Source organism: Tachyglossus aculeatus, chromosome 24 (genome assembly GCF_015852505.1).
Source record: "Tachyglossus aculeatus isolate mTacAcu1 chromosome 24, mTacAcu1.pri, whole genome shotgun sequence".
Lineage (NCBI taxonomy): Eukaryota > Metazoa > Chordata > Mammalia > Monotremata > Tachyglossidae > Tachyglossus > Tachyglossus aculeatus.
The window spans coordinates 260,808-280,066 of NC_052089.1; the positions used below are offsets into that span (position 1 = coordinate 260,808).

Consider the following 19,259-nt stretch of genomic DNA (forward strand, 5'->3'; position numbering starts at 1 on the left):
CTGGAACTCCCTCCCATTTCACATTCATGGAGCACCATTCTCCCTATCTTCAAATTCCTACTAAAGTAAAATCTCCTACAAGAAACCCTCCCTAACTAACCCTTAGTTTCCCCAACCTATTTACCATCCCCTCTGCATCACTCATGCACTTGGATCTTTACCCCTTAAACACTTAGATATTTACTCCACCTCCAGCTCCACAGCACTTAAATACATATCCTTATACACTGCCATTTCCTCTATCTATTCATTTTAATGTCTATCTCCCCTTCTAAATTGTAAACTCCTTGTGGGCAGGGATTGTGACTACCCAGTCTATTGCATTGTAGTTTTCCAAGCACTTAGTACAGTGCTCTGCACAGTTAGAGCTCAATAAATAATATTGGATGGTTAACTGATTGGCGGTGGCTATGTAAATCTGGGGATTGGAAGGTAATAATAATAATGATAGTTGTGGTATTTGTTAAGTGCTTAGTATGTGCCAAGCACGGTTCTAAGTGCTAGGGTAGAGATAAGGTTAACAGGTTGGACACCGTCCATGTCCCTCATGGGACTCATAATCTTGATTCCCATTTTACAGATAAGGTAACTGAGGCATAGAGAAGTTAAGCGACTTGCCCAAGATCACACAACAGACTTGTGGCAAAGTTAGAAGCAATAACGTCCAACTCCCAGGCCCATGTTCTTTCCATTAAGTCATGCTCCTTCTCTGTAAAACCCCAATTACCTGGAGAATCTTGGGGCAAAAAGGGAGAAGGAAGATAATCACTGCTTCCATTCCAGGAAGTTTCATTGCTTCCATTCTGTGACTGGAGAAGAAAACATGGCTTATTGTCCTATACACGTATGTTTACATGCATCTATGTGCATATGCATGTGTTCACTTGCACATGAACATGTGCACTTATGAGATTCATATATACACATGTTCTCATGTATGTACTTACATACAAGTGAATATATCTATATATGAATCTTTTCCACATACAGTGTATATGCATATATATGCATTCTTCTTTGTGCTGAAGAGTTTGAAATAGGACTATGTCATATCATAAGATACATACATATATACACATAGATCTTTGTCTGTGTATAGATTCATATTTGTAAACATGGAAGAATTTGATTTCTTTTAAATAATTAACTATGAGCCCAATTTGTCCCTCCAAAACCAAGAGAATTAGAACTGTGCAATTCTTCCAGGCTTTGACCAAACTGGATTTTGGTTCCATTTTCAACAACAGGAGACAGAGAGGCAAGATGGTAGAAGGTGCTTTAATGCCCCTCACACAAGCCCTGGTGGAGAAGATTCATATTTTGAACAGGAGAGCCAGACAAAGAAAATCCTTCATAAGTGTGGGGACTTTGATGGCACAGGTATCCACCCCACCAAGATCCTGAACTCTAGGGAGAAAGAGAGGCAGAGGGCCAGAGATGAGGTAATGGCAGAATGGGAGAGAGGAGATTTGGGGGTTCTGGTACACACAAGTGATCTGGGGAGTCAGATCCAACCCAAAGATTGGAGGAATCAGTGGGGTCCCCCAGAACAACCCAGGAGGTAACCTCAGGGCTGCAGACCTGGATCCTGAAAGCCCCTCCCATCTTTAAAATCTGACGAGCTTTGAAAGCCTTACTGCATTATAAGAATAGCAGGATTGACAGGGTGGATTCCTTAGGCCAAACTGCAACCCGAATCTGACCCTGAAGACTGGATTTCTGCCTTGAGGTATAAGGGAAAGTCAGGGAAGGAGGATAAAGTAGGAGAAATGGATGGAAAATCAGTGATGAGAGTAGTACCTAGATTTTAAAACAAAATATGGCTGCTAGTTATGGCCTGATGATTAACAGAAACTTCAAAGAGAGTCTGCTTATTGCCAAGAAAGGAAAAGCTTCATATAGCTTTAATTCTAACTTAGGTTCACTACCCTTTCCCTCCTGCTCCAACCCCCTGATCATTATTCCTCATTCAGGTGGTTTAAACAATCTTTTTCACCTCCATCTATTAGAACATGAAAATAAACCTAGCAATATTTCCAAAAATGTTCCTTTAGAGCTTTGTTGTAAGTTTCAAAATACAGTGTGGAATTAATCACATGTGTTTACCCATTCACATTTAAGGCTAAACTATGCCTTCTGAACTCTTCAGTTCTACCTCACAATAGATCTAACTTATTCTGCAAAAAGATATTTTCTATGGCAAACCAATAAAATGTCTACAGTTCTGGGGAACACAGTTTTCTTCTCAATATTTTCTTCAGTGCACCTTTCATTTCACTGCTTCTCAAACTGTAGATGACAGGATTTAGCAGGGGGGTGAGCAGAGAATATGCCAGAGAGAGCAATTCCTTGCTCTCTGCAGTGTAACTGGCCTTTGGTTGCAAGTAGGTGAGATTAGCTGGGCCATAGAACAGGGTCACAGAAGTCAGATGAGAAGCATAGGTGGAGAAGGCTTTTTGTCTTCCTGCTGTCGAAGACATTTTCAGAATAGTGTAGAGGATGCAAATGTAGGACAGAAGTATCATCAGGAAAGGAAGCATAACCACTGAAATGGTGCCTATATAGGCATAGATTTCATAAAGGAAGGTGTCTGCACACACCAGTTCCGGTACCGGGGGAGTTTCACAGAAGAGGTGGTTAATTTTATTGCGGCCACAAAATGGAAAGCTAAATACCCAAGGGGTTTAGATTTTGGCAATTACTGATCCAGAAATTAGAGAACCCGATGCTAGCTTGGTGACAACTGCTTTAGTCATAAGGACAGGGTAATGCAGGGGATTACAGATGGCCACGTAGCGATCATAGGCCATTGCACATAGGAGAAAGCATTCTGTAACCCCTAGGAACAGAATGAAATACATTTGCACCACACAACCAACAAACGAAATGGTTTTGTGATCCGTTGAAAGAATCGCAAGCATTTTAGGGACAATCGTTCCACTGAAGCAAGTTTCTAAGATGGACAAGATCCTCAGGAATAAGTACATGGGAACGTGAAGACTCTGTTCCAGGGTGATGATGAAGACAATGACCATGTTTCCTACCAGAATAATGAAGTAAATGATTAAAAGCACCACAAACAGAAGAAACTGCAGTTTGGGAAAGTTGGAAAAACCCAGGAGAATGAAGTCAGTCACAGTGCTCTGGTTTCCCCTCATCATTTCAAGCATGAAAACAGGAAGGCAAATGGCATTTAATGCTCTTTAGCATGAGGTTAACATTCTGAAATCTGGCATCCTGTTCAACTTTCATTCCCAGTCATCTGTGAGAGATCAGAAATCAGCATTCCCATCTCTTCTGGGCTCTCCATTTGTCATTTGTTACATTCACTGAGCAAAGCAACAGGATGATTTGCAAATCACCAGGATGGGAAATTTCCCTCAAAGCTGAAAAATGGATGATGGATATTCCTAGACCAAAAGGACAGAAGCAAATTCGTCATTAGATAGAGAGTTTAATTCTACACAGTCATAGATACCATGGGTTCTGTATATATAAGCATAAAAAGCTTTGCTATTAATGTATAAATCAATCAACCCATCCATCATATTTATTGAGCACTTACTACGTGTTTGGAAGAGTATTTGGAGCACTTGGGAGACTACAATATGACAATGTAACTGAAACATCCCCTGTCCACTCTGAATTTACCGTCAAGAGGGGGAGCAATGTCAGAAATGGGATTTGAACCCCTGCCTCTCTTCAGAGAGAAGCCCCAACAAGGGGAAGTGACAACTTGAGTCTGCCTACTCAGACCACTAGGACAGGGCTCTTGCTCTTCCTCTAGGAATGCAGACACATAGATAGTTTCTGTTGACAAGGTTTGCTTCTGGCAGGTATTCTATATGATAAAGTTTAGCTTTAGACGTTTGACCACCCTGAAGGGAGGAATAACTGTCTCCTTCTCTAGGATCACATGACAGCCAGTGATGATGTGCAATGTGACTTATTGACATCATTAGGAACGATGTATTGTAGTCCTCCCTAACCTATTTTTCTCCCACCTGAACATATCCAACCGACCAATCATTCCATAATATTCTCCCAAGCACTTAGTACACAGTAAGCACTCAATAAACATGACTGATTGATTGATTGATAATGTTCATTGAGTTCTTTCTCTGTGCAGAAGAACACTACACCGAATTCTTGAGAAAGGACACTACAGTTAGTAGACATGATCCCTGCCCTCAAGGAATTTACAGTTAGTGGGAAAGGCAGACAATAAAATAAATTACAGATATGGAGAAAGTAAAAAAGTAGAAAGATATAAAACTCATTGCCTGGAACTGTCACCTCTGGAGATATATCACTAATTCAGATCTTGCAATTGCAATTCTTCAGAAGTTCCAAAAAAAATTCATGATGATAAAAATCTCCAGAGTTTTGAGAGGTCACCCCATCTCAAAAGCAAATATCACCCCCGTGATGATGTACTCTGAGTAATAATGTCTCTTACAGTCTGAAGCCTGTCCTATATATATATGTGTACCTGCATATATGAGTGTGTATTGGTTGGGGAGGTCTCTGCAGTGCTCTGTGGAATTCTCCTTTATTGTCTATTATCAGGCATGTGTGTTTAGGAGCTCCAGAATAACTCGTATTTGGGGATTGTGGGATTCATTCTCATACCTTTATTTTCCTGCCATTCTCCCTGCCCCTGATGTCATTTATGACTCTTCTGATTCATACCTCTCACATGCAGTTTATCTTCAAATCCTGTTGGTTTTTCCTCCACAGTTTTCTAGATCCATCCCATCCTCTCTTTATTATTTTTATTATTCCTCAGTCTCTTATTCCCACCATCCTGATCCTTATCTCCCCTCTTCACCCCTCTTCATCTTTCTAAGTTTGAAGTGACTCAAAAGTAGAATTTATTAAGCACTTACTGTCTGAAAAGCCCTGAACTAAGCAATTACAAAAAATACATGGAGAGGCATTAGACATGGTCCATTAATCTTGTCTTATGCCGTCGAGTCATCTCCCACCTGTAGCGACACCATGGACACATCTCTCCCAGAATGCCCCACCTCCATCTGGAGTCGTTCTGGTAGTGAATCCAAAGAGAGTTCTTGCTAAAAATAAAGAAGTGGTTTACACAGAGTCAACTTGAGTCTCCACCCTTTACTAGATCCCATGCTGCTGATGCTTAGCACAGTTGAGTTTTGGCTTGTAGCAGATTGCCTTCCACTCGCTAGTCACTGCCCAAGTTAGGAATGGAATAGGTATGCTTCTGCTTGACTCTTTCTCACATAGTCGAGAGTGGTAGAGTCCTGGAAACTCTCCAGGTGATATCCTGAGAGAGGGGTCCATTAATACAACAATATAAATAAATAAATTATGGGTATGTAAATAAGTGCTGTGGGACTGATGGGGTTAGTATAGGGTGAAAATCCCAGTGCAAGGGTGATGTGGAAAGGAGTGGAAGATGAGGAAATAAGGGCCTAGTTTGGGAAGGCCTCGTGGAGGAGATTTGCCTTCAATAAGGCTTTGAAAATGAGAGAACAATCGTCTTTTGGGTACAAAGAGGGAAGGATTCCAGGCCAGAGGTAGAATGTGGATGAGACGTTGGCAGTGAAGTAGGTGAAAATAGTCTCCAGTTGTGGCAATGGGAACTGTGTGATTATTTACTTATTTATTATGTTAATGCCTGTCTTCCCCTCTAGACAGTAAGCTCCTTGTGTGCAAATAGTGTGCTTACCAACTCTGTTTCATTGTATTCTCCTAAGTGCTTAGTACTTAGTGCTTAGTGCTGCATGGAGGAAGTGCTCAATATATATCATCAATTTATTGATTGCTGAGTGCCCTTATTGAAGCATCTCAATGTTTAGGAATGCACCAACATTTACCCTTTCCAGCCCTGATTTTCTCTTTATAACCCATTATAGATCATTCATCCATTCATTTATACAACCCCGTCTTGAATCTGCTAATATTGTCTACCTGTACAACTTTCTGAAACCATAAATTCTGAATGTTTATCATCCGCTATGTGTAGAAGAGCTAAGCCTTCAGAGCTGGTTAACCTAAAGCACATTTTCAAAACATGCCTCCTTATATACTTCACACTTCTTACTTCACACTTCTAGCATAATAATTATAGTTCGCAAAGAGGTGAAGACCTGAAGTTCATATTGCACTTGATTGAAAGTTGGAAGACCAGGGGCTATCAATCAATCAATCATATTTATTGAGTGCTTACTGTGTGCCCAGCAATGTACTAAGCACTTGGGAGGGCACAATGTAACAGAGTTTGTAGAAAAATTCCTTGCCCACAGCCTGGTGTGGTGGAAAGAGCATGGACCTGAGAGTCAGAAGGTCATGGGTTCTAATGTCAGGTCCACCACTTGTCTGCCATTTGACCGTGGACAAATCACTTTACCTCTCTGCTCCTCAGTTACCTCATACACAAAATGAGGATGAAGATTGTGAGCCCCATGTGAGATAGGCACTGTGTCCAACACGATTTATTTGTATCCACCCCAGCGCTTAGTACAGTGCCTTAGCACATAGTAAGTGCTTCAAAATGCCATTATTATTATTATTATTATTATTATTATTATTATTATTCCTTTTCTAAATGATCTTAGTAGAATGACAAATTTCCTGGGTCTCATTTTGCCTATGTAATCAAAGGGAATAAAACTCCCCAGCTGATTGACATAGTGGTCATTTCTAAGTAATGATTTATGTCAAAAGCATTATCTTCTGATGAAGGAAAGTAGCAAGTCCTACTGGATGAAGCATGGGCCTGGAAACCAGATGACCTGGGTTCTAAACCCTGCTGTGCAACTTTCTCACTTTGTGACCATATGTAAGTCACTTAATTTCTCTGTGTCTCAATTTCCCCAAATTGCAAAATGGAGATTCAAAACGTGTTTTCCTTCCTACTTAGACTGTGAGCCCCAGGTGGGCCAGAGACTGTATCCATACTGATTAACTTGTAACTACTCCAGTGCTTAGAACAGTGCTTGACACATAGTAATCACTTAACAAATACCCTCCCCCAAAATACAGAATCTCAGGTAACCAATCCAAATGGACATCTTTCTTTACAAATACTTGTATTTTTCAAAACAATTAAACATACTGAGTTCCTTAAGAAGTTGAGAAAATAAATTATTTTCCATATACAAATATTATTGATACATCTAATGTGACTAAAATAGCTTCAGAAATAATATAAAAACAGAATTCCTTGGGTAAGCCTTTAAGGCTAGAACACCTAGCTCTCCTGTTCCCACTCTAATTCCTCCTCCTCACCTTGTAAGGGTGATTTGGCTCAATTTCACAAATACGTTATCATAAATTCCCTCACCTGAAAGCTGCAGTGGGAATTGGCTTTATGTGGAAATCATAATTGAATGGTATTAGTTCCTTACCATTACACTACAATTTCATTGCAAGCAAAAGCTAGGTACATGAAATTGGTACTAGGAAAAAGAAGATTCAAACATAACAAACCAGAAAAGCATGAAAACCTTCCCAAACCAATGCTGACTGAAAGCAAGTTTTCTTTACTTTTTCAAGCCATTTCCCCAAAATTATACTTGTCAAGTTTTTGGAATGAGAAAAATCATTTTTCATTTTCAAGGCAGAGCTTAATAATATTTCTTTCCAGTGGTAATTTTTGGAAGAAAAGAAATAAACTTCTCTCCTTTCACTCCTTCCCTTTTCCCTCTTGTCTATTTCCTCAGTAAAGCAAGGTTTGTCATGGAGGGGTTGCTTTTGTAATGGAGGAAGCATTCTTGTGTGGTCCCTGGGTAATTTTCTAACCACTACAAAATGCATGCAGAACCCCTGTCGTTGTTATTATTATCATTATTCTATCATACTAATGGTAATGATAATAATGATACTAACTGTGATATTTGTTACATGCTTACTATATGCCAAGTAGGTGCAAGATATCATGGGTAGATACATTCAATCACATTTCATTCGATCGTATTTATTGAGTGCTTATTGTGGACAGAGTACTGTACTAAGCTCTTGGAGGGTACAATTGGGCAACAGGTCCCACCTGAGGCCCAAGTAGGAGGAAGAACAGATAGTGAATCTCTATTTTGCAAATGAAGGAACTGAGGCACAGGAAAAGTTAAGTGAGTTACCCAAGATCACACAGCAGAGAGGTAGTGGAGTTGGGACTAGAACTCAGATCCTTTGACTCTGAGGCCAGGGCTCTTTCTACTGGACCCCGCTGCTTCTCAGGATATGCTGCTTTTCTGCCCTCCTTGTGCTCTCCGTGTCTGTAAAGCCCACTCTGTGCTTCCAAATCTGGAAGGTTTAAAAGTGAGAAAAATGTCCAAACCTAAGTGCCAAAATTGTGAGAATACTTAGTATGAAGCATGCAATCACATCGTATCTATGTTGTCGGTCATATAATCTTCATTCTAGTGGGACTCATACATCATCAAACCACACTCTCCTTCAATACAAGTGAAGATAGCAGAGTTCATAGCAAATCCAAATCATCAAGTCCCCTCTGCAGTGATGTTGTACTGTGACTGAAAAATTGGGTTCTTAGATTCGAAACAGCCCAGAATTGAATTAAGAATATGAAGACTATATTTTAGCCATAACTATGTAAAAGCATCAAAAGATGGTAAAGTAATGAGGGGGGGTAAAATTTGACAGACGAACATTTCAACACAGATAAGTTTCCTGTCAGTTTGAAATGTGAACTAAGAAGAAGAGCGAGAAAAAACTTAGCATTAACATTTATCCACAAAAGAGATGATGAATTAAACTAGATTGTTTTCGTAAAGATATAACAAGAATAGTATGCTTACTATAAGATGATTACTTTCTCTATTCTTCAGTACATGGAAAAATGTTTATGATTACATTGCAATAAACATCTTTACCTCCAAGCCGAAAAACAGTAATAAGTGTTACTAACGAGGAACAAGTATAATGGATCTTTTGATTCCATTATATTAACTGTCCTCAGTTACTGTCCTCAGTAACTGTCCTCAGTTACTGTTGAGACTGTTGACCCTTGAGTATCTTCTGACACAATGCAAGAGGATATAGGAACAATAACATCAACTGTTGCTAAAATTATGCTCTTATTCAACCAGATAACTAAATAAATTGACTCCAATATATTGCCCCAAATTTTCCATTCTTTTATTTAAATGTTCCCACCAAGCCAAGATTTATCCATGCTCACCAAATCTAATAAACAATGACCATGACGATTGAGATGTCATCCCAAATATAAGGAATATAAACATTCTTTACAGATATCTTTTAATGGAATGTAAACCCACTTCCATCATCCTCTTTTGCCCATTAGATACAGTTGGAATAATTGACTATATAAAATAGAGGTAAAGGAAGTAAGAATATATGTGCAACATAGTAGTTTTTAATATACTCACTGCAGTACCATTGAGTCAATAATAAATTATGGATGAGGACAAATATTCGATTAGTAGGTTATGTATGGCACAGAAGAGCAGCATTAAAATATCTGTCAAGACATCCTGGGCTCAGTTTCATATTAGCTATTAGGACCTTGCTGAATTTAGGACATTTTCCAGGCTGCCCAGTAAAAGGTCAGATTTGTTCATCCAGTTGTATGTCAGGAATTTCATTCTCCTATAACCCTCTTAAATAAATTATGAGCACCCTTCACAACATACACCACATAATCCCAGAATCAATATAATGATAAATATTTCATTTCTACACACTAAATCTCTCCAGTATATTCAACATGATACAGCTCATAATCAACCTATGCTTTCCACCCGAATAACCACCACCTTGGTTCAAGATCTTGTCCTCTCCAATTACATTACTCTACCAGCCTCTTTGATTACCTCCCTTCTTCCAAATTCATCCCACTTCAAGTTAAAATTCACTCCATAGCCCGCATCAACTCCTAAAATACCGTTCCACTAACAACACTCTCCAATTCAAATACTACCATGGCTACCTGTTGACTAGCTGTAAAGTTCAGCTTGAGATCTCCCTTTATACTTACCTGCCCTCATCACACACTAGGCCTCAGCCTACAGCTTATGCTTGGCCCAAATCAGTTAGTCAGTCAGTTGATTGTATTTATTGTGCAGTTACTATGTGCAGAGCACTGTACGAAGCATTTGTGCAGTCACATTTCCTGCCCACAGTGAGTTTACAGTCTAAAGGGGGAGACAGACATTACTATAAATAAATAAAATTACAAGTGAGTCTTCTCCTTGTCCCTGCAATATGGCATAATGGAATGAGCATGGGCCTGGAAGTCAGAGGACCTGGGTTCTAATTCTGGTTCTGCCAGTTGTCTGCTGTGTGACCTTGAGCAAGTCACTTAACTTCTCTGTTTCTCAGTTTCCTCAACTGTAAAATGGGGATTAAATCCTCCTCCCTCCAATTTAGACTGTGAGTCCTATGTGGAACAGGAACTGTTTCCAACCTGATTGACTTGTATCTACCCCAGAACTTAAAACAGTGCTTAACAAATACAATAATAATAATAATAATAATAATAATTTTGGTATTTGTTAAGCACAAATACAACAGAGCACAATTTGTTAAGCTATGTGTCAGACACTGTACTAAGCACTGCAGTGGATTAAAGCAAATCGTGTTGCATGCAGTCCCTGTCCCAAGTGGGGCTCACATTCTTGGTCCCCATTTTAAAGATGAGGGAACTGAGGCACAGAGAAGTGAAGTGACTTGCCTAAGGTCACCCAGCAGACAAGTGGTGGAGTGGGGATTAGAACCATGACCTTGTGACTCCCAGGCCTGCGCTCTATCCATTATGCTATGATAATAGCATTAGAAAGGCACTGAGCATGCATTTCCTATGACTAGGTGGTATACTTTCACTGCTTTGTCTCAAATAAAGCAAGTATAACGATTGCACAATAGAATAAAGAATCATACTCAGTTCTTCCAAAATGTATACTTACACTAAGCATTTTGGATGAACACTGTTAGGAAATTAAGGAATGTTTTTACAACACTCATCTATTTTCATAGAATGCAATCTGATGTTGGAAGAAAGTTGTACTGCATTGGTTAAGCGATGCATATGAGAAGTAGCATGGCCTAGTGGACAGAGTGCAGGCCTGGGAGTCAGAAGGACCTGTGTTCTAATCCCACTCCACCACTTATCCACTGTGTGACCTTGGACAAGTCACTTCATTTCTCTATGCCTAAATTACCTCATCTGTGAAATGGGGATTAAGACTTTGAGCCACCCCTAGTACAGGGATGTCCAAACCAATTAGCTGGTATTTTTTACCCCAGCACTTAGTAAAGTGCCTGACAACTGGTAAGTGTTTATCAAATGCCACAGTGCAGGTTAGTATACAACTTCTGACTAGTGGGAAAAAAATATGGCATTTCTTAAGTATTCTTACTATATGCCTGGCACTGTACTAAGCTCTGGAGTAGATTCAAGATAACTGTGTTGGGCGCAGTCCCTGTCCCACATAGGGCTCACTGGATTAATCCTCATTTTACAGATGAGGGAACTGAGACCCAAAAAAATTAAGTGACTTGCCCAAGGTCACACCGCAGAAAAGTGGCAGAATGGGATTAGAACCCATGACCTTCTGGCTCCCAGGCCAGTGCTCCATCCAGTAGGCCAAACCTAGGAGTCAGGAACCTTGGACTCTAAACCCAGTTCCACTTCCTACCTTCTGTGTGAACTTGAGCAAGTCACTTGAATTATCTGTGCCTCATCTATAAGATCAATCAATCAACTCATGTTATCTATTGAGCACTTATTGTGTGCAGAGTACTATACTAAGCATTTGGGATAATATAATGAATGGGGGTGAAATACCTGTTCTCCCTCCCCCTTTAGGCCATTAGTCCCAGCTGGTACAGATACAGAGGCTGATCTGTTTTCATTTTATCTATCCCAGCACTTAGTACAGTGCTTGGCACATAGTGCTTAACAAATATCACTTTTTTCAATAATAATAATACTAATTATTATTATTATCATTTAGACATTATGGGATTAATGTAATATGAGCAGCAGTAAGCACCTGCAAATACTTTTACTGGCATTTTAGCAAAGTTAACAAAACCACTAGTATTTATTGAGAATCTACTGTGGGTGCTGATCTCAGCTCTTGGGAGATAACTGTAGTAATACAAATAAATTGCAGGAGTGTCAGAGTTCTATTGGTGCAAATGAAGAATTATCTTGGTCTTCAGTCAATCAATGGAATTTTTGAGCATTTACTGCATTCAGAGTAGTGTGCTAAGTGCTTGAATACAACACAACAGAGTTGGTAGGCATGTTTTATGCCTACACACAGGACCTCTGCATTCACATTTGCATAAGATTCATCCTCTCCTTCCTTCTTTTCCCCTACCACTCTATTCATCAAACTGTCACTAGACAAGGAAATTCAGATTATCCAATCTCAGCTGGGTAAGTAATCACGTGAAGGAATCAGGTTCATTTTAATGTGAAAGTCCTTGCTCAACAATTAGTCTACATTCATTCATTCATTCATTCATTCATTCATTCATTCATCTGTTGTGTGATCTTAGACCAGTCCCTTAACTTCTCTGTGCCTCATTTACCTCATCTGTAAAATAGGGACTAATTCTATGAGCCCCATGTGGGACATGGACTGTGTCCAACCTGATTTTCTTGTATCTACCCCAGAGCATAGTACAATGCTTGGCACATAATAAAGGCTTAACAGATACTATAAAAAACAAACAAAAACTGTTCTCAGTTTCATTTTAAATCCCACAAAAGGTGTTTTGGATACTTTGGAGACCATCTATTGGACTTGTGGATTGGAGACGGCGGGGCACAGTGCAATTATTTGTGTGCCAATCAATCAAGAGTATTTACTGAGAGCTTACTGCGTGTAGAGCATAGTACTAAGCTCTTGGGAGATAGAAGGAGAACACTGAGAAAGACCAGCCATGGAGATAAGAAGAGAGCCATGGGAGAACTGCATCAGTAAAATCAAGGTTAGACCATGTTTCCACTAAATTGTAAACTCCATGAAAGCAGGGAATGTATCTACCAATTCTATTATATTGTCTTCTCCAAAGAACTTAGGACAGTGCTCTGCACACAGCAAACAATAAATACCATTGATGGACTGATTGATTGATTAATTGTTCAAGGAGGATTAGGATAGAGTAGAACATATCTCCTGAAAGCCTGGGATTGGAGGCTGTATTGTTCTCTGTCAGGGTGACCTGTGTTGCAAGGTTTCCATTGTGGGCAGGGAATGTGTCTAGCAATTCTGTTGAATTATACTCTCTCAAGTGCTTAGTACAGTGTTCTGCACATAGTAAGTGCTCCAAAAATACCACCTATCCATCGACTGATTTCCAGGGTAGGCTTGGATTTGGGGCGAGTAGATTGCTTTATCTGCTGAGCCCATACTTTGAGATTATCATGCTTGCACTAATAAGAACCATGGCCGCAGTGGTGTTTAGGACTGAAAAGCTCATTTAGAAACAGTGTCATTTTCCAGTGTGGATATGTTTATAAATGCCCAGTGAATTGGACGAGCAGAAACAGGAAACAAAGTCTATAGGAGGGAAAACAAAAGAGGAAATATGATAGGCTCGATGTGGATGGTAAGGCTTTGCTGCATGTAATGGTTCAAATGGATTTGTTATTTACTAGGAGTTATATCTGATTGAGGCAGTCACCCATAGCACATAAGGGAGAAATTCTAGTATAATAAAATTTTGGCTTTACAATTGAATTTCTATAAATATTTTGTAATTCAGAAGCCCTGTAATGTTCACTAGCATTTGTGAAATCCAGGGCAATAGGAAGGTCGATGAGGAATGGTGATGAACATTCTATCCATTTGGGGGTGAAACTACTGTCCAATAGTGAAATATAAGGAGCAAATAGAGCATAATCCATGTTGGCCACGTGATGGCGCCTTGAATTCAAGGAAAGGCTTAGCTATTTTCTTCAAGCTTTGCTGATGAAAAATCACAATAAGGAAGAGAACTAGGGGCTGTGAAGCTGAGCCTATTTCAAATTCAAATTGTTAGGTAATTACCAATAAACAACTGAGCTAGGCTCTTTCTGTGCATCCCTTGGATTAAGTTTTTCTTTCTTTGTTTTTCTCTCTCTCTACTTCTCCTTTTCCCTCCTTTCCTTCTCTGTTCTTCCAAAACACTTAGTATAGTGAGTATATTGCACTAAGTTACTTCTACATTCCATCCCCTTTAGACTGTAAGTTTATTGTGGGTAGGAAATGTGTCCGTTTATGGTTATGTTGTACTCTGCTAAGTGCTTAATACAGTGCTCTGCACATGGAAAGTGCTCAATAAATATGATTGACTAACTGATTCACTGTTATAGATACACTTCTCTGTTTTATGTTAGTGAGGGTATCCAGACCCTGCCCAATGCTGTAACATAGCATAAAAATAGACCATGGTTTGAGGAAAACAAGCCTTCTTAACCTCTACTCCCTCTCCTTTCTGTAATCTTTATTCACCTCACCCTCAGCTCCACTGCACTTATGTACATATTCATAAATAATTTTAATGCCTATCTCCCCCTCTAGACTGCAAGTTCCTTGTCGATAGGAGATGTCTCTGCAAGCTCCATTATGTTTACTCTTCCAAGTGCTTAGTACAGTGCTCTGCACACTAAGCACACAATAAATATGATTGCCTGATTGACTGATTTATGATTAAAAATGGCATTTGTGTAAGAATTTAGAGTCTTAGTTTCCAGAAAGTTAGCTTAGTGGGACAGTATGGCAGCTCTAAGGGTAAAAGGATCTGGACAGTCAATCTGTCAGTCATTCAGTAATATTTATTGAGTGCTTACTGTGTGCAGAGTACTGTACTAAAAGCTTGGGAGAGTAAACTATAACAATAAACAGACACATTCTGTAAATAAACAGACAGGAACAGCCATGACGATATAGTGATGGTTATACTGCTCCGATGCAAAGCAGAGCAGGAATAGAAAGCACCCAGAGGTTGGCATTCACGGTAATGGCACTCTCTGTGGATTGATAATACCGCCATTAAGCCACTGCATTCCATCCACTTGACAGTTCCCTTTCCAAACTCCTGGTTATTTCTCCCCTTCTAGACTGTAAACTTCTTGTCAGCAGCGAAGATATCTACCAACTCTGTTGTATTCTCCCAAGCACTTAGTACAGTGCTGTACATATGGTAAGCACTTAGTAAATATGATTGATTAAGTGATTGATTGATACTTTTTCATCTCCTGGCCCTTGGCTAATTGATCTAGACTGTGAGTCCACTGTTGGGTAGTGACCGTCTCTATATGTTGCCAACTTGTACTTCCCAAGTGCTTAGTACAGTGCTCTGCACACAGTAAGCACTCAATAGATACGATTGAATGAATCTGCCAATTCCTGAGAAGAATGATTTCCTTTACAGTGAATGGGAAAAACTCATAGGTATTTGGTAAGTCACCGTTTTACTCCTGCTAAAGGTGACCTCGGCATTCCATCCTAGAAAATGCTTTCTACTTACTAAATAGTCTCTTCCTAAAGGTAAGAGCTCGATGGCTATTGCAAACAGACCTGAACTGTGACTAGAAAGATAGATTGGATCGTTATTAATTATTGCCCCTTAAGTGTCCTTATTTACAGTCTTCTGGGTCTAATTAGGTTCTTTGCAATTCATTTATGAGGTAGAAGAAAAAGTGCTTTCAAGTTGTGTAATTGCCTATCTCTGAGCACCCAATCAATGTTAATAAAGCCCGATGCAGCTTTTTAGAGTGGAGCTCGATAACAACCACTGGGATTTAGGGCCTGTTCTTAGCACTGGGAAAAAGAGGTCAAGTTAAGGACTTTCTCTTGTTAATATCACCAAGTCTGTCAGTTTAAAGTCTTAATTGCTTAGACTCCAGATTCAACAGAAATCTCAGTAAAGTGTGGTAGCCTTGGAGACTAGTACTTATGGATATTCCTTTCTTATTTCTGTGCCAATATAGACAGGTATAGACTCCCTCAGGATCTGGACATTCTTTTCTTTTACCCAAAAACATACTGAAAGGAGGAATTCTATTTCTTGTGCCACTGGCTTGCTCTGTGATACTGAACCACTGAACTCTTCTTTATCCCAGTTTTTTTCAGCTATAAAATGGGAGTGATCAAGGAAAAAAGTATCTGAGTTTCCAGAAGTACCTGTCTGTCACCAAGCTCTATTCTCATTTGTTCTATTTGCCTTCTGGTCAAGTGGGTTAGAGCAAGGAAAATTATCTCCATTATACAAATGAGGAAACTAAGGCCCAGGTTACATCAGTGACAGGATATTATCCAATAAATAATTTACTGTACGTTTGGCAATTTATAGTCTCCTCTCTCCCCAATTAGATTAAAAGCTATGCAAGATAAAGGGATTGTGTCATTCTCGTCTGTTGTAAATCAGTGCCTGAGTCCAGACTGGAGCCTGATTTTTCTGGTTCAGCGGGGAGTTTCTATCACTTCACATTAGATTACGTTTTCCAGGAGACTTGATAAGAGTCATTACTTGAAGTGATGGCAAACACCTTGGGAAAAGTTAATGTGCTATAAATATTTGAGATCTGGTTTCCTCCATTGATCTAATTCATCCTCAGAATGCCCCTGGGAGGAGACTAAGGGAGAGGCTTTATTATTTGCAACCTTTCTTTGGGGAAATGGAAGCTAGGGAAGACTAAGGACTCGCCCAGGAAGTGGTGAAATGGAACAGAACTGGTTTGATGATTTGGAGTAGTCATTATCAATCAACTGATGGTATTTATTGAGCACCTGCTGAGTGCAGAGGACTCTACCGAGGAGGTGGGAGAGTTCCAAACATGCATTTTTAATTTTTATGGATTTTGTTAAGTGCTTACTAGGTGCCAGGCACTGTATTAAGCTCTGGGGTGATACAGAGTAATCAGGTTGGACACAGTCCATGTCCCACATGAGGCTCACAGATTTAACCCTCATTTTTCTGCATTGAGGAAGAGAGGATGAAGGTATAGACTTTGATCCTGCCGAAATCCTCAGGCTACTCAAGATAGCAGTTGTATGCCTTCAGGTGCCTTGGAGTGTTGTGTTCATTCTAATCACCACGATTGACAGCTTCACTGCAATAACAACTGCTTATCAAAGGTCTTACAGAAACACTGTTCTGCTGCTACCATTGGTCTGCTAAAATGTTCTAGCTCCCACTGATCATAAATCTGAAGATGAAATAGTGGAAGGTGGAGGATGAACTTAGGTCTCAAATTGTGGCAGGTCAAGGGAAAGCAGCATGGCCTAGGATAGCACATGGGCCTGGGAGTTGAAGGACATGGGTTCTAATCCCAGATCTGCCACTTGTCTGCTGTGTCACCTTGGACAAGCCACTAAATTTCTCTGTGCCTTAGTTACCTCATCTGTAAAATAGGGATTAAGACTGAAGCCCCATGTGGGACAAGGACTGTGTCCAGCCTGATTAGCTTGTATCTACTCCAGCCCTTCTTACAGGCCCTGTCACATAGTAAGCACTTAACAAATGCCACAATTATTGTTATCATTTCAGTGCCACATCCACACAAATTGCCCTACTCCCTCTTCAACTTCTGCAAACTAGAACATTCCCAGCAGGCCTAGACTTTAACAACGTAAAGGCTCCAAGCAATTTTGGCAATAGCCCTTAGCCACTACCTTTGTTAGCCATTTGCTCCAAGAGGCCGGAGAGGAATAGTAACCCAGGTAACAAGATTTCCAGTCATCTGCTTATCATTGGGACCTTCTCTTCAGAGGAGGCAAAAGAGTACGGAAGTGGACAGTACGCTAGGTCGACTGATAGAGGAGGTCTGCCTCCCTGGGGTGGTTTAGAAAATAGTAATAATCTCTAGACTGTCAATTTGTGGGCAGGGAACACGTCTAGCAAATTAATACATTGCACTCTTCAAGTGTTTAGTACACTGCTCTGCAAATGGTAAAGGCTCAAGAAATACTATTGGTATTTGTTAAGTACTTACCATGTGTCAAGCACTGTACCGTGCACTGGTTTAAAAGTAAGCAGATCAGATCCAGTCCTTGCCTCACATGGAGCTCACAGATTAAGGGAAAGAGAGAACTGGTATCTGTTCCCTATTTTTACAAATGAGCAAACTGAGGCACAGAGAAGTTAAGCAACTTGCCCAGTGTCACACAGTGGGCAAGTGGTAGAGCCTGAGATGCTGCAAGTAGCAGTGACTCCTGTCTGAACAAAATCCTTAGATTTCCTGGGGGAGGAGGGGGGAATCTTCTCTCCTTGGAGCTCAAAGTGCTCTTTAATTAATTAATTAATTCAATGGTATTTATTGAGCACTTACTGTGTGCAGAGCACTGTACTAAGAGAAGCAGCGTGGCTTAGTGAATAGATCGCGGCCTTAGGAGTCAGAGGATGTGGGTTCTAATCCTGCCTCTGCCACTTGTCTGCTGAGTGACCTTGGGCAAGTCACTTGACTTCTCTGTGCTTCAGTTACCTCATCTTTAAAATGGAGATTAAAAGTGTGAGCCCCACGTGGGACAACCTGATTTCCCTTTATCTATCCCAGTGCTTAGAACAGTGACAAGAGAATGAGGAAATATTCTCTGGCCCTTCTGCCGAGGCTCAAGGTTACACAATCCTGGCCGGCTGCCATCCCGGCTCCGCCACTTGTCAGCTGTGTGACATTGGGCAAGTCACTTCACATCTCTGTGCCTCAGTGACCTCATCTGTAAAATTGGGATTAAGTCTGTGAGCCCCATGTGGGACAACCTGATTACCTTATATCCACCCTCTCTCTTAGAACAGTGTTTGGCACCTAGCAGGCGCTTCTCAAATATCATTATCATTGTTATTTAAGCGCCATAGAGCAGGGGACCTGACCGCCTAGCAGCGTGACCGAACAGGCCATTCCCGCCCAGCGCGGCCCACTGGGTGACGTGTTGCCGCACAGGGCCCAAGGCGGCGTTGAGCGGAGCCGGGGATGCAGTTGCGACCGTAGCCCATTAGAGGGCAGTAAGAGGCTGCGGCGTTGGGGGAGACGGTGGCGTTGGGCAGTTGCGGCCGTGGCCCGTCAGAGGGCAGTAAGAGGCGGCGGCGTCGGGTCTCGTGGCCGGCCGGGCGCGGCGCGGCCCAGGCCGGCATAATGGAAGAGGTGGGGCCGAGCCCCGAAAGGGCCCGCACGTCCAGCCCTTCCTGCCTCCACACATTGCCCTAATAGGAAACTCCAGCCACGGGGACCTCCCCCCAGTGACCTTCAGACAGATGACCAGATGACCTCAAGCGTGGCTTAGTGGAAAGAGCACGGGCTTGGGAGT

At 40.8% G+C, this 19,259-nt stretch overlaps 1 pseudogene; it reads right to left on the reverse strand.

The window, feature by feature from the left end:
• Positions 1-2,216: 2,216 nt before the first annotated feature.
• Positions 2,217-3,161, reverse strand: LOC119945030 (annotated as a pseudogene).
• Positions 3,162-19,259: the final 16,098 nt, after the last annotated feature.